At 43.7% G+C, this 13,552-nt stretch overlaps 1 pseudogene; it reads left to right on the top strand.

The window, feature by feature from the left end:
• Positions 1–2,863: 2,863 nt before the first annotated feature.
• LOC140420241 (uncharacterized) lies at positions 2,864–10,134 on the top strand (annotated as a pseudogene).
• The last annotated feature ends 3,418 nt before the right edge of the window (positions 10,135–13,552 follow it).

Raw genomic sequence — 13,552 nt, 5'->3', positions numbered from 1 at the left:
CAGCCACATTGCCATGAAGATGGGCTATGGTGGTTACATGGTTCTCTTGCCTAATTTATCTGTGTGTTTCTTGCAGAAGGAAACTGTCATGGTATGAGGGGCAAGTCGACTAGTAGATTGGGAAATTACAATAGTTTAGTCAGACTTCATGATCCGAGCAGGCTTGGTGGGCCGAAGGGCCTGTTCCTGTGCTGTACTGTCCTTTGTTGTTCTATGTATGACGATAGACAATAGACAGGCATTTTCTTTACATAAAATATTGATTCCTTTAAGAAGCAAAAATTAAACAGCAAAAGTGAAGCTATCGTGGCTAACAAGAAAAGTTAAAGATTCCATTAGATCAATGGAGGAGACTCATAAAGTGGCCCAAATAGTAGTGAGCCTGGGGATTAGGAACTTGTTTAGAATTCAGCAAAGAGGACCAAGAAACTGATACAGAGAAAATAGAATATGAGAGCAAAATGGGGAGAACTGGAAAAGCTCCTATAGGAATGTGAAAAGGAAAAGATTAGCAAAGACCAATGAGGGTCCATTCCAGACAGAGACAGGAGAGTTTATAATGGGGAATAAGGAAATGGCAGATAAACTAAACAGTGTGTGTCTGTCTTCACAGAGGAAGATATTAAAATTGTCCTAAAAACACTGGAGAACCAAGGGACCAGTGAGCACGAGGAACTGAAAGTGATTAGTATTAGTGAAAAAGCAGTACTGGAGAAATTAATGTCGTTGAAAGTTAATAAATCTCCAAAAGCTGATGCTCTCCATCCCAGAGTGTTGAAAGAGGTGGCTGTAGAGATAGTGGATACATTGGTGATCATCTTTCACAATTCTATAGATTCTGGAATGATTCCTGCAGATTGGAAGGTGGTAAATGTAACCCCAATATTTAAGGAGGGAGAGAAAACTGGGAACCACAGACCCATTAGCCTGACATCAGTAGGAGGGAAAATGCCACAATCTATTATAAAGGATGTGATAACATACGAATTAGGAGCAGGAGTAGGCCACTCGGCCCCCGAGCCTGCTCCACCAGTTAATAAGTTCCCGGTTGAACTGATTGAAATCTCAACTCCACAGAGGCCCCTTAGAAAATAAATCTCGGGAGATTAATAGAATAATCTTTATTATTGTCACAAGTAGGCTTACATTAACACACACCGGCGCCTGTTCGGGTACACTGAGGGAGAATTCAGAATGTCCAATTCACCGAACAGCACATCTTTCAGGACTTGTGGGAGGAAACTGGAGCACCCAGAGGAAACCCATGCAGACACAGGGAGAATGTGCAGACTCCTCACAGACAGTGACCCAAGCCAGGAATCAAACCTCGGTCCCTGGCAATGTGAAGCAATCGTGCTAACCATTGTGCCACTGTGCCGCTTGTAGTTGCTACACACTGCTGCCACTGGGTATCAATGGTGGAGATGGTGAATGGGGTGCTGATCATGTGCCTACTTTGTCTTGAATAAAACAAACTCTCCGATTTGAATAAGACTGTCTGATAATCAAGCACTTTAAAGAATTGAGTAAAACCTAATACATTTAAATAATCCAGTCCATTTGAAAAAAAGATCTGCTCTTCAAAGATATATTGGTACAAATTACATGAGATCTTTGTAGTTGAATTGAATACCTTGACTCCTCACACGGACACCTGGCTGACAAGAGGTACTGATCGGACAATAGCTGGAAACAATGAGCTGAAATGTTTTTCCGGGAGTGAAACTCTTTCACTTTAACCTGGAATCGACTATGTGAGAGTTAAAGGCAATACCAGGCTAAATTACATTAAATATACAGCACAGAAACAGCCCAACCAATCCATGCCAGTGTTTATACTTCACTTGAGGCTCCTCTCATGCTTTCCCATCTGACTCGATCATTTCTCCCTCATGTGTTCATCCAGCTTCCCCATAAATATATCGATGTTATTCATCTCCACCAATCCCTGTGGTAGCAAGTTCCACAATCCCACCACTCTCTGGGGAAGAAGTTTCTCCTGAATTCCTGATTAGATTATCTCACATTCATAGCTTCTAGTTTTTCTCTTACCCTTACAGGTGAAAACATTCTCCATGTGTATCAAAATCTTTCATAAGTTACAGCCCTCCATTAGCCCCTAAGCCTTGTGTTTTGATGAGAACAGTGACTGGCCTATTCATTGTCTCCTGATAGATTTAACCTCTCGCACTAAAAATCTGAAGACATAAATGCTTTGTTCCCACTTGAGCTCAGCGCAGTGAGAGCAGGGATGGAGTTACAAGGGAGCCTGAGAAAAGCAGATTCACTGAGATTGGGTGGGCTGGTCTGAACTGTGTGAATAAGCTGGTTAATCAGACTGTTCATGATCGGGGACTTGGTGTTCAGGGTATTAGAGGAGCTCAAGTGACAGCCTTCAATAACAGATTAATCTGCATTTATGCAGCACATTTAATGTAATTCAGTATCCCAAGATGTTTTCACGGACATTGTAAATCCAGGTTTCACAAATGATTTGATAAAATTGTCCATGCTCATGATCATGTGACAGAAATACTACTTCTCTCTGACTCTGCCTCCACACACTCCCTCCCTGTTGATTGTAACACTAATTCATCCCACTATCCTCCTCCTGCTTTCCCTCAATTCTCCTCCCCTGAAGGTGCTGACTCTCGGGTTCAGTTTCACTCTCACCTATTGCCCTCCCCAATATGTCACCCAGGTGTCTAAAGTTAACAAACTGTTTTCTCAGTGGGACGTCACAATCAAACCCAGTGACTACCCACATGTGCTTTGTGTCAGGGTGGGGTCCCTGCGCCCTCTTTCTCTCCTCCCCCCCCCCCCTCCCCCTTTTATCCCAGCCCCAGGGGTTTGGTGACTGGGCTACGGATGGGTACTGGCGGCTGAATTTCCCATAGTCCCCCGCGCCGGGAAACCGCTCTATCCACAGCGCCGGGGGACGGACGGACAGGGACTGCGCATGTCCAAAGGAGAGGAAAAGATGTGCATTGCCATTTAGGTCAAAAGGGCATCCACGACCACGTGACATCCGTTGCTTTTTTTCCAGTCGGCCAGCAACCAATGGGAAGAGTTGGAGGACCGGAGTGACTCTAGTCCTCCAGCCAATCAGTGCGCGGGCGTTGTGTTAATAACGTTCCAGCTTCATGCAGACTGAAACGTCCTGCTGTGCCCAACATCTGTGAGTAAAACACTTTCTTTTCTCCTCCTTTCCATTTCGTTTCTCATTCTGACCTTCAATTGTTCACTTGCAGCAACTGAAGGGAAAGGAAGTGAATCCAGGGAGGGTGCAGACTCTGCAAAGCTTGGCCCAGGTCTCTCTCTCTCTCTCTTAAAGACATTGACATCATTTGCTCCCTCAGCTTGACACATTTATCTGTCTGGCTAAAAGGATTCATAGAATATTCAGTGCAGAAGGAGGCCAATTGTCCCATTGAGCCTGCACCGGCCCTTGAAAAGACCACCCCACTTAAGCCCACCCCGTAACCCAGTAACCTTTTGCACACGAAGGGCAATTTATCATGGCCAATCCATCTAACTTGCACATCTTTGCACTGTAAGAGGAAACCGGAGCACCCGGAGGAAACCTACGCAGACAAGGGGAGAACGTGCTGACACCGCACAGACAGTGAACCAAGCCGGGAATCAAACCTGGGACCCTGGAGCTGTGAAGCAACTCGCCTAACCACTGTGCTACCTTGCTGCCCCTGATGGTCTCTTTCCTAGTGTTCACAATTAACGGGCTATTTCCCCAGGAGATGGCTGACATTTAAGGGGACAGTAAATTAATTTTGGATTGAAATATGTGTAGTGTTGTTACATCATACAGATTAGATATATTATTGGTTCTGTAATAAAGCACATTTATTATTATTTCCAGTTGTGTAATATAGTACTGTAGAGCTACATTATATATTTCCAGAAGAGAAAATGCTGGAAAATCTCAGCCAGTCTGGCAGCATCTGTAAGGAGAGAAAAGAGCTAATGTTTTCGAGTCCAGATGACCCTTTGTCAAAGGGAAAAAAGATAGAAAGTGGGAGATATTTATACTGTCGGGCGAGGGAAAGAAAGATGAGTCAGAACCACAGAAACAAAGGAAAAAGAGTGCTAAAGGACAGCACAGTAGCACAGTGGTTAGCACTGTGGATTCAGAGCGCCAGGGTCCCAGGCTTAATTCCCGGCTTAGGTCACTGTGTGGAGTCTGCGTGTTCTCCCAATGTCTGTGTGGGTTTTCTCCGGGTGCTCTGGTTCCTTCCCAAAAGTCCCAAAAGATGTGCCATTAGGTAATTTGGACATTCTGAATTCTCCCTCTGTGTACACGAACACGTGCCGGAATGTGGCGACTGGGGCTTTTCACAGTAACTTCATTGCAGTGTTAATGTAATTCTATTTGTGACAATAAAGATTATTAATAAAATAAAGATTATAATGGCAGTCCCCAGAAAGAATAAAAGGTGTGAAAGACCAAACAGCAGAGAAACTAAAATCAGAGGGTAAGCTTTGACAGATGTAGATGTGGGGGAGGGGGGACATGGTTGGGAGAGCGGTAAAATGAGAAAAAGGGGGGAAGCAAAGGAAACAAAAGGTAAAGAAAGGGAGGATAAGATAGGGGGAAAGAGTGAGGGGCAAATATATATATATATGAAGAAAGACAAGAAAGAAAGAAAAGGTAATAGACAGTTAAAATGAAATGGAAAGAAAACAAAGGGGTTGAGGTGGGGTAGAGCTCATCATCTGAAGTTGTTGAATTTGATGTTGAGACCGGAAGGCTGTAGCGTGCCTAACCGGAAGATGATATGCTGTTCCTCCAGTTTGTGTTGAGCGTCACTGGAACATTGCAACAAGCCAAGGGCAGGCATGGGAGCAGGGTCTTGTGTTAACATGGCAAGCAGGGACAGCACGGTGGCACAGTGGTTAATCACTGCTGCCTCACGGCGCCGAGGTCCCAGGTTCGATCCCGGCTCTGGATCACTGTCCATGTGGAGTATGCACATTTTCCTCGTGTCTGCTTGACGTTTGCCCCTACAATCCAAAGATGTGCAGTGTAGGAGGATTGGCACGGTAAGATTGTCCCTTAATTGGGTACTTCAAATTTATATAAATAAATAAATAAAATGGCAAGCAACGGGAAGGTCAGGGTCCTGAATGTGCACAGACCGAAGGTGCTCAGCAAAGCGATCACTACCATCTAGAAGGACAAGAGCAGCAGATACCTGGGAACCCCACCACCTGGAGGTTCCCTTCCAAGTCACTCACCAGACCGACTTGAAAATATATCGCCGTTCCTTCACTGTCGTTGGGGCAACATCCTGGAACTCCCTTCCTAACAGCACAGTGGGTGTGCAAGGAGGCCACTCACCTCCACTTTCTGAAGGGCAACTAAGGATGGGCAACAAATACTGGCCTAACCAGCGACGCCCCAATCCTGTAAATTAATTTATTTTAAAAAATTTAGAGTACCCAATTCTTTTTTTCCCAATTAAGGGGCAATTCAGCATGGCCAATTCACTGGCCCTGCACATCGTTTTACATTGTGGGGGTGAGACCCATGCAGACACGGGGAGAATGTGCAGACTCCACATGGACAGTGACCCGGGGCCGGGATTGTCAATGAATTTAAAGACAATGTAGTGAAGCTTTGGAATTCTCTACCCCAGAGGACTGTGGAGCCTCAGTCATCAAGTATTTGCAAGTCAGAAATTGGCAGGTTTCTCAATATTGAACATACCACGGGATATGGGGGATATGTGTGGGAAAATGGTGCTGAGGTAGATCAGCCACTGATCCCATTGAATGGTTGAGCAGGCTCGATGGGCTGAATGACCGACTGCAGCACCTGTTTGTTATGGTCCCTGTGTCCAGGACAGGAAGCAGTGAGCATGGATCTGTCAATCAGCCTGAATCAGCACCTTCAGGAGAATTGGGAGGGTGAATATTAAATACAGCAGAGTGAGAATGGGGGGAGAGTGTGTGGGATGGAGATTTGCAACTTTTGGGGATCAAGAGAGGAAAGAATGTTCCAGAGAAACTACAATTGTCAGTTCTGAATTTCTATCCTGCACTGACAGTGATGTCTTTTGTAAACTCCTTTTACAGAATGTTAAAAGATAGGATTTACAGACCGAAATCTCAAACATCCGTCTAGTTCTGACAGTCACTCGATTCATCGACCATTATCTAGAAGGAGTAATGTTTGCCCAACCTGTTTGCTTCAAAAGATTTCATTGTGATTGGAAATGCACCGAGACACACGTACTGACTGGAAAGAGCTTTAACTAGTTACACAGCCTGAAAAAAAATTGCACCTTTCAGAGCGAGGAGATACCATACACGTGTCCTGTGTGCGGTCAAAGCTTCAACTGATAGTCCAACCTGGAGAGACTCGAGGAGACCCAAAACATGGAGAAACGGTGGAAATGTGGGGACTGTGGGAAGGGATACAGAGTCCCATCAGAACTGGAGATTCATCGACACAGTCACACTGGGGAGAGACCATTCACCTGCTCTCAGTGTGAGAAGGGATTCACTCAGTTATCGAGCTTGAATTTACATCAGCGAATTCACACTGGGGAGAGGCCGTTCACCTGCTCTCAGTGTGGGAAGGGATTCATTCAGTTATCTCGCCTGAATTTACATCAGCGAATTCATACTGGGGAGAGGCCGTTCACCTGCTCTCAGTGTGGGAAGGGATTCACTCAGTTGACCAGCCTGAAGATACACCAGCGGGTTCACGCTAGGGAGAGGCCGTTCACCTGCTCCCAGTGTGGGAAGGGATTCTGTCAGTTAATCACCCTGCGGGCACACCAGCGAGTTCACACAGGGGAGAGGCCGTTCACCTGCTCTCAGTGTGAGAGGGGATTCAGTCAGTTAATCAACCTGCGGGCACACCAGCGAGTTCACACTGGAGAGAGGCCGTTCACCTGCTCTCAGTGTGAGAAGGGATTCACTCAGTTATCCAACCTGCGGAGTCACACATTTGTTCATGCTGGGGAGAAGCCATTCACCTGCTCTCAGTGTGAGAAGGGATTCACTCAATTATCCAGCCTGCAGACACACCAGCGAGTTCACACTCGGGAGAAGCCGTTCACCTGCTCTCAGTGTGGGAAGGGATTCACTCAATTATCCAGCCTGCAGACACACCAGCGAGTTCACACTCGGGAGAAGCCGTTCACCTGCTCTCAGTGTGCGAAGAGATTCACTAAATTATCCAGCCTGCAGACACACCAGCGAGTTCACACTGGGGAGAGGCCGTTCACCTGTTCTCAGTGTGGGAAGGGATTCTGTGTTTCCTCGTCCCTGCTGAGACACCAACAAGTTCACAATTGATTACAGTGATGGATTCTACTGTTATTGTTTCTGCTTCAATTACACCCAGGGCTGCATTTCGTTCTCTCTTCTCTTTCAGTGAATCTGAGACAGGAAAAGTGATGCAACTGTGGCGAACAAGAAATATTAAAAATTCATTAGATCAAAGGAAGAGGTTCTTAAAATGGCCAAAATAAGTGTAAGCTTAAGGATTGTGAACTTGTTTTAGAATTCAGCAAAGAAGGATCAATAAACTGATCAAGAGAAAATAGAATATGAGAGCAAACTGGCGAGAAACATAAAAACCGACTGGAAAAGCTCCTATGGGAATGTGAACAGGAAAAGATTAGCAAAGACCAATGTGGGTCCATTCCAGGCAGAGACAGGAGAGTTTATAATGGGCAATAAGGAAATGGCAGAGAAATTAAACAATGTGTGTCTGTTTCACAGAGGAAGATACAGAAATCGTCCCAAAAACACGAGAGAACCAAGGAACTCGTGAGCAGGAGGGACTGAAAGAGATTAGTATTAGTGAAAAAGTAGTACTGGAGAAATTAATGGGATTGAAAGTTAATAAATCCCCAAAAGCTGATGCTCCACATTCCAGAGTGTTAAAAGAGGTGGCTGTAGAGATAGTGGATACATTGGTGATCATCTTTCAAAATTCTATAGATTCTGGAATGGTTCCTGCAGATTGGAAGGTGGTAAATGTAACCCCACTGTGTAAGGAGGGAAAGAGAAAACAGAGAACCACAGACATTAGCCTGACATCAGTAGGAGGGCAAATGCTACAATCTATTATAAAGGTGTGATAACATACGAATTAGGAGCAGGGGTAGGCCACTCGGCCCCTCGAGCCTGCTCCACCATTCAATAAGTTCACGGCTGATCTGATTGTAACCTCAACTCCACATTCCCGGCGACCCCCGCGATAACCTTTCACCTTCTTATCAAGAATCTATCCAGCTCTGTCTTAAAAATATTCACAGACTCTGTTTCCACTGCCCTTTGAGGAAGAGTGTTCCAAAGACTCGCGACCCTCGGAGAGAAAAAGTTCTCCTCTGCCTTAAGTGGACAAGTTATTAGTTTTAAAGTGACTCCAATTTCTAGATTCTCCCACACGAAGAAACATCCTTTCCACATCAAGGCCCCTCAGCATCTTCTACGGTTCAATCAAGTCACCAAAACTCTTATCGGACACAAGCCCAGCCTGTCCAATCATTCCTCATAAGACCAGCCTCCAATTCCAGGTATGAGTCCAGTAAACCTTCTCTGAACTGCTTCCAACACATTTACATCATCCCTTAAATGAGAGCAATACTGTACACAGTGCTCCAGATGTGGTCCCACCACAATGTCCTGTATAACTGAAGCATCACCTCCCTACTTTTATATTCAATTCCCCTCACAATAAACAATAACATTCTATTAGCTTTCCTAATTACTTGCTGTACCTGTATACTTGTCTTTTGTGATTCATGCTCTCGGACATCCAGATCCCTCTGAGTCTCAGAGCTCTGCAATCTCTCACAATTTAGATAATAAGCTTTATTATTCTTTGTGCCAAAATGGACAATGTCACATTTTCTCACATAATACTCGATTTTACAGATCTTTTCCGCACTCACTTAACCTATCTATATCCCTTTGTAACCTCCTTATGTCCTCTTCACAATTTACTTTCCTACCTATCTTTGTATCATTGGAACATAGGAGCAGGAGTTGGCCATTCAGCCCGTCGAGCCTGCTCCACCATTCAATACGATCATGGCTGATCATCCACTTCAATGCTTTTCCCCACACTGTCCCCATATCCATTTGTGTTATTGGTATTTAGAAATCTGTCAGTCTCTGCTTTAAACACACTCAATGACTGAGTTCCCACAGCCCTCTGGGGTAAAGAATTCCAAAGATTCACAACTTGTAGATTTCTATTGATCAAATGATTGCCCTGTTCTATTCCCGTATCCCTGTCGGTTTATTTCCCTCAAAAGCCCATCCAATTTCCTTTTGGAAACATTCCATCATCTCCGCTTCTACCCCCCTCCTCGGAAGTGGGTTTCTGGTAATTCCCAAATACTGCCAAACTCTGGTTCAAGTCTAAGATTTTCTTCAAATGTAAACAGGAATCAAAGGGCAAAGAAGGAGGCCATTAAGCCCACCATTCCCATGCTAGCTCTTTGAATGAACAGTCTAATTGGTCCCATCGCCCTGCAAGTTTATTTTCCTGCAGAATCTGTCCAGTTCCCTTTTGAAAGTTACAGTAGAATTTACTTCCTGCACCATTGTCAGGCAGTGAATCCCAAATCACAACAAGTCATTCTGTTTTAAATCTAATACCTTCATGAGATACTGTGTTTGGATTTTCACAGGGTATTTGAAATGCAGTGAAAAGCATGGTTGTTACATAAAATCAAGTCTCAGCCTTTAAGTGATCTTCGTGAGTGGACCGAGTGTGATATATCCAAGTTTGACAAGTTGTAAAAATAAATTACATTTAATTGAGCGGCACAGTGGCACAGTAGTTAGCACTGTTGCCTCACCCCACCATGACCCACGTTCAATTCTGACCTTGGTCACTGTCTGTGTGGGGTTTGTACGTTCTCCCGTGTCTGTGGGTTTCCACGGAGTGCTCTGGCTTCCTCCCACAGTCCTAAGATGTATGGGTTAGGAGAATTGGCCCTGATAAATTGCCCCTCACTGTCCAGGGATGTGCACGTTAGGTTATGGGGTTACGGATGAGTGGATAAAAGCTAATTACTGCGGATACTGGGATCTGAAACAAATGAGAAAATGCTGGACAATCTCAGCAGGTCTGGCAGCATCTGTAGGGAGAGAAAAGAGCTAACGTTTTGAGTCCAATGACTCTGTCAAAGCTAACAGTCAGAGAATGTGGGGAGTATTACCCCGTTTCCCTGGGTTTCTGTGGCTATGACTCATCTTTCATTCTCCACAGTATAAATATTCCCCACATTCTCTGATTGTTAACTTTGACAAAGAGTCATTGGACTTGAAACGTTAGCTCTTTTCTCTCCCCACAGATGCTGCCAGACCTGCTGAGATTTTCCAGCATTTTCTCTTTTGTTACGGGTGCGTGGATATGGGTAGAGTGCTCTTTGGAAGAGTCGGTGCCGACTCGATGGGCTGAATGGCCTCCTTCTGCACTCAAGGGATTCTATATCTATTTCTACAACACCTTTCATGACCACACAATCTTCTAAAGCTTTTTACAGCCTTTGAAGTAGTTTTGAAGTTTAGTCACTATTGTAATGTCGGAAATTCTGGGTATGCCTCATTAATAATATTTTGTTTAAAAAATCAATCACTCGTCCAACTTCACTGTTATAAGTAACAAGGTTAAGGAAGCCATGTTAAATTCTGAAACTGGACCTTTATTTTAAAAATTCATTCTGTATAAACCAAACTGTTTCTAGAAACAGCTGAATGAGGCGAAACTGTTTAAAGTAACATTGTTCCAGAATTTTATAAAGCTACAGGGTATCATCCTGCCAAAGTCTGGCTCAAGTCTAAGACTCATTGTTCAATCCAATCAAAGTTAGTAAGAAAGAAAGTGATTGTCTTACATAAAAGTATTTTTCAACCAGTGGATATTGTATTAACCAAATGTATTAATTAAAGATTACTGTATTAATTGGCTACCAGTCAGTAACAGATGACTGATTCAGTAATGAGCCTTAATTGAGTTACAATTAAATAATCAATAATGAATCAGTAGTTACAGTAAGAGAGTTTTATTTGCTGTAAAAATGTAAAAGCTTAATTGCTGTGCATGTGAAGAATGTGCAATGAAGATAAATGTAATGGAAAGAGAGACCTTCAACCTCTGATTAGCCTCAACATTTGAAACTGTATGAATAAGGGATTGTATAGAATCAGATAAAGGGATAGTGTGAAACAGTTCTATTGTATTCCTGTCTGAGATAATGAGAGAAGGTGGTGTCAGTAATTAGGATCCAATTAAATTAATCTAGTGACCAAATTGACCAATTGTCATGTTACAACAGGCCCAACTCTGACGTGAGGTAATGGTCACTTTGGGGATAAAAGTAGAGGTTCTGAAGGTCTTCCTTGCTGGCCAAGTACCGAAGACTCCCGAGGTCGAGTTCCAAGGAAATTACTGTCAAAGAAGGAGCCAGACTCCCGAGGCTGAATTCCACAAGAGTTACTGTCAAAGAAGGAGCCAGAGAGGGTTACGCTTCTACAGACTGATCACCCACATGAAGTTGGAAAAGTCAATGTCTTAAAGTTGTTCAGTAAACCTTTTTCATTTAATAAACTTATTTTTAAATTTACTATCCAGAGAATACTGCCTTTGTCTTAATTGGTTAAAGTCTTGTCTGAATTTATTAATTGGTAAGTTGGGGGGTGGCTGAAATCAATTAAGTTCCGGATAACAACATCAGATAACATAAACCTTCAATTTAAAAACTTGCATTTCTATAGCACCTTTCACACCCACGATGTCCCAAAGTGCTTTACAGCCAATGAAGTACTTTTGACGTGTAGTCACTGTTGTAATGTAGGAAACACAGCAGCTAATTTACACGCAGAAAGATCCCACACACAGCAATATGATAATGAGCAGATGATCTGTTTTTAGTGATGTTGATTGAGGGATAAATATTGACCAGGACACCGGGGATAACTCCCCTGCTCTTCTTCAAAATAGTGGCTGTGGGAACATCCACCTGAGTGGGGCAGACAGGGCCTCAGTTTAACATCTCACTTGAAAGAAGGCTGTCCTGACAGTACAGCATTCCCTCAGTGCTGCGACGACAAATGTTGGAACTGTTTTTTGTCCACAGGTCCCTGACTGGGATTTGATCCCACAACCTTCTGACTCAGAGGTGAGAGAGCTGCCCACTGAGCCATGGCTCACGCTATAGACAATACAAAGTTAGAAAGGGAAAGTTACCCTTTAAAACCCCCACCCTTTGCCTCCAGTGCCTAAATCTAATCATAAAAACCCCCAGTATAAATAACATATTTCACTGACAAATGTTGAAGTGTTGATTTTGAGTCACAAGTTTTAACTTCCCATTTGAGCCTCGGGCACTTGTCTGTGTATTGCTCATGTCAATGACAGGCAGGAGACGGAATTGTGGGCTGAATTGTATTGGATTGGATTTGTTTATTGTCACGTGTACCGAGGTACAGTGAAAAATATTTTTCTGCGAGCAGCTCAACAGATCATTAAGTACATGGGAAGCAAAGGGAATAAAAGAAAATACATAATAGGGAAACACAAGGTATACAATGTAACTACATAAGCACCGGCATCGGATGAAGCATACAGGGTGTAGTGTTAATAACTGGGGCTGATTAGCACAGGGCTAAATCGCTGGCTTTGAAAGCAGACCAAGGCAAGCCAGCAGCACGGTTCGATTCCCGTATCATCCTCCCCGAACAGGAGCTGGAATGTGGCAATTAGGGGCTTTTCGCAGTAACTTCATTTGAAGCCTACTTGTGACAATAAGCGATTTTCATTTCATGAGGTTAGTCCATAAGAGGGTCAATTAGGAGTCTGGTAACAGCGGGAAAAAGCTGTTTTTGAGTCTGTTCGTGCGTGTTCTCAGACTTCTGTATCTCCTGCCCGATTTAGCTGAGAATAATGGGGCCTGTGCCCCAGTTGGGTAACTGCCATGGGCGTCGCACTAATAGAGAGACAGGAAGGTGCTGGAGGACTGACTGGGAAATGGGCCTCCAACCAATTGTTATATCGGTCACTCAGAGCTAAAGATAAACTTGTCTCTTTAAATACATATACAGGGAAGAGGCTGCAATGAAATCTGTCCCTTTTAACCTGCACAAAAACAGGAGACTCAGATTCACAGGCTGCAGGAGGAGTCCAATCAGCCCATTGTGCCCCTGCTATCTCTTTGAAAGGTCTCTTCTGATTCATCCAACTGCTCTGCCCTTTCCCCACAGCCCTACAAATTCTTCCCTTTCAAGTATTTACTCTTTGGAAAGATACTATTGAATCTACTTTCAGGCAGATCAGAACAACTCGCTGTGTCAAAAAATAAAATAAAATCTCATCTCCCCCTCTGGCTCCTTTGCCAATTACCTCAGAGGGACTCGCTTTCTGTTAAAGAGCCTGTCAACCCCTCTCACCCACTTTCCCTAAAGTGCATCAATCTAACCATGAACAGTCCAGAAAAATAAAATATTTTTCTTGATACAAGTTTATTAATGAAACCGAACATGGTTTAAAAAAGCAAAAATGACT

The sequence above is a fragment of the Scyliorhinus torazame genome, chromosome 5, assembly GCF_047496885.1.
Source record: "Scyliorhinus torazame isolate Kashiwa2021f chromosome 5, sScyTor2.1, whole genome shotgun sequence".
Taxonomy (NCBI): Eukaryota; Metazoa; Chordata; class Chondrichthyes; order Carcharhiniformes; family Scyliorhinidae; genus Scyliorhinus; species Scyliorhinus torazame.
Note: the sequence above shows the minus strand (reverse complement) of the source record. Positions and strands in the feature narration are given on the sequence as shown.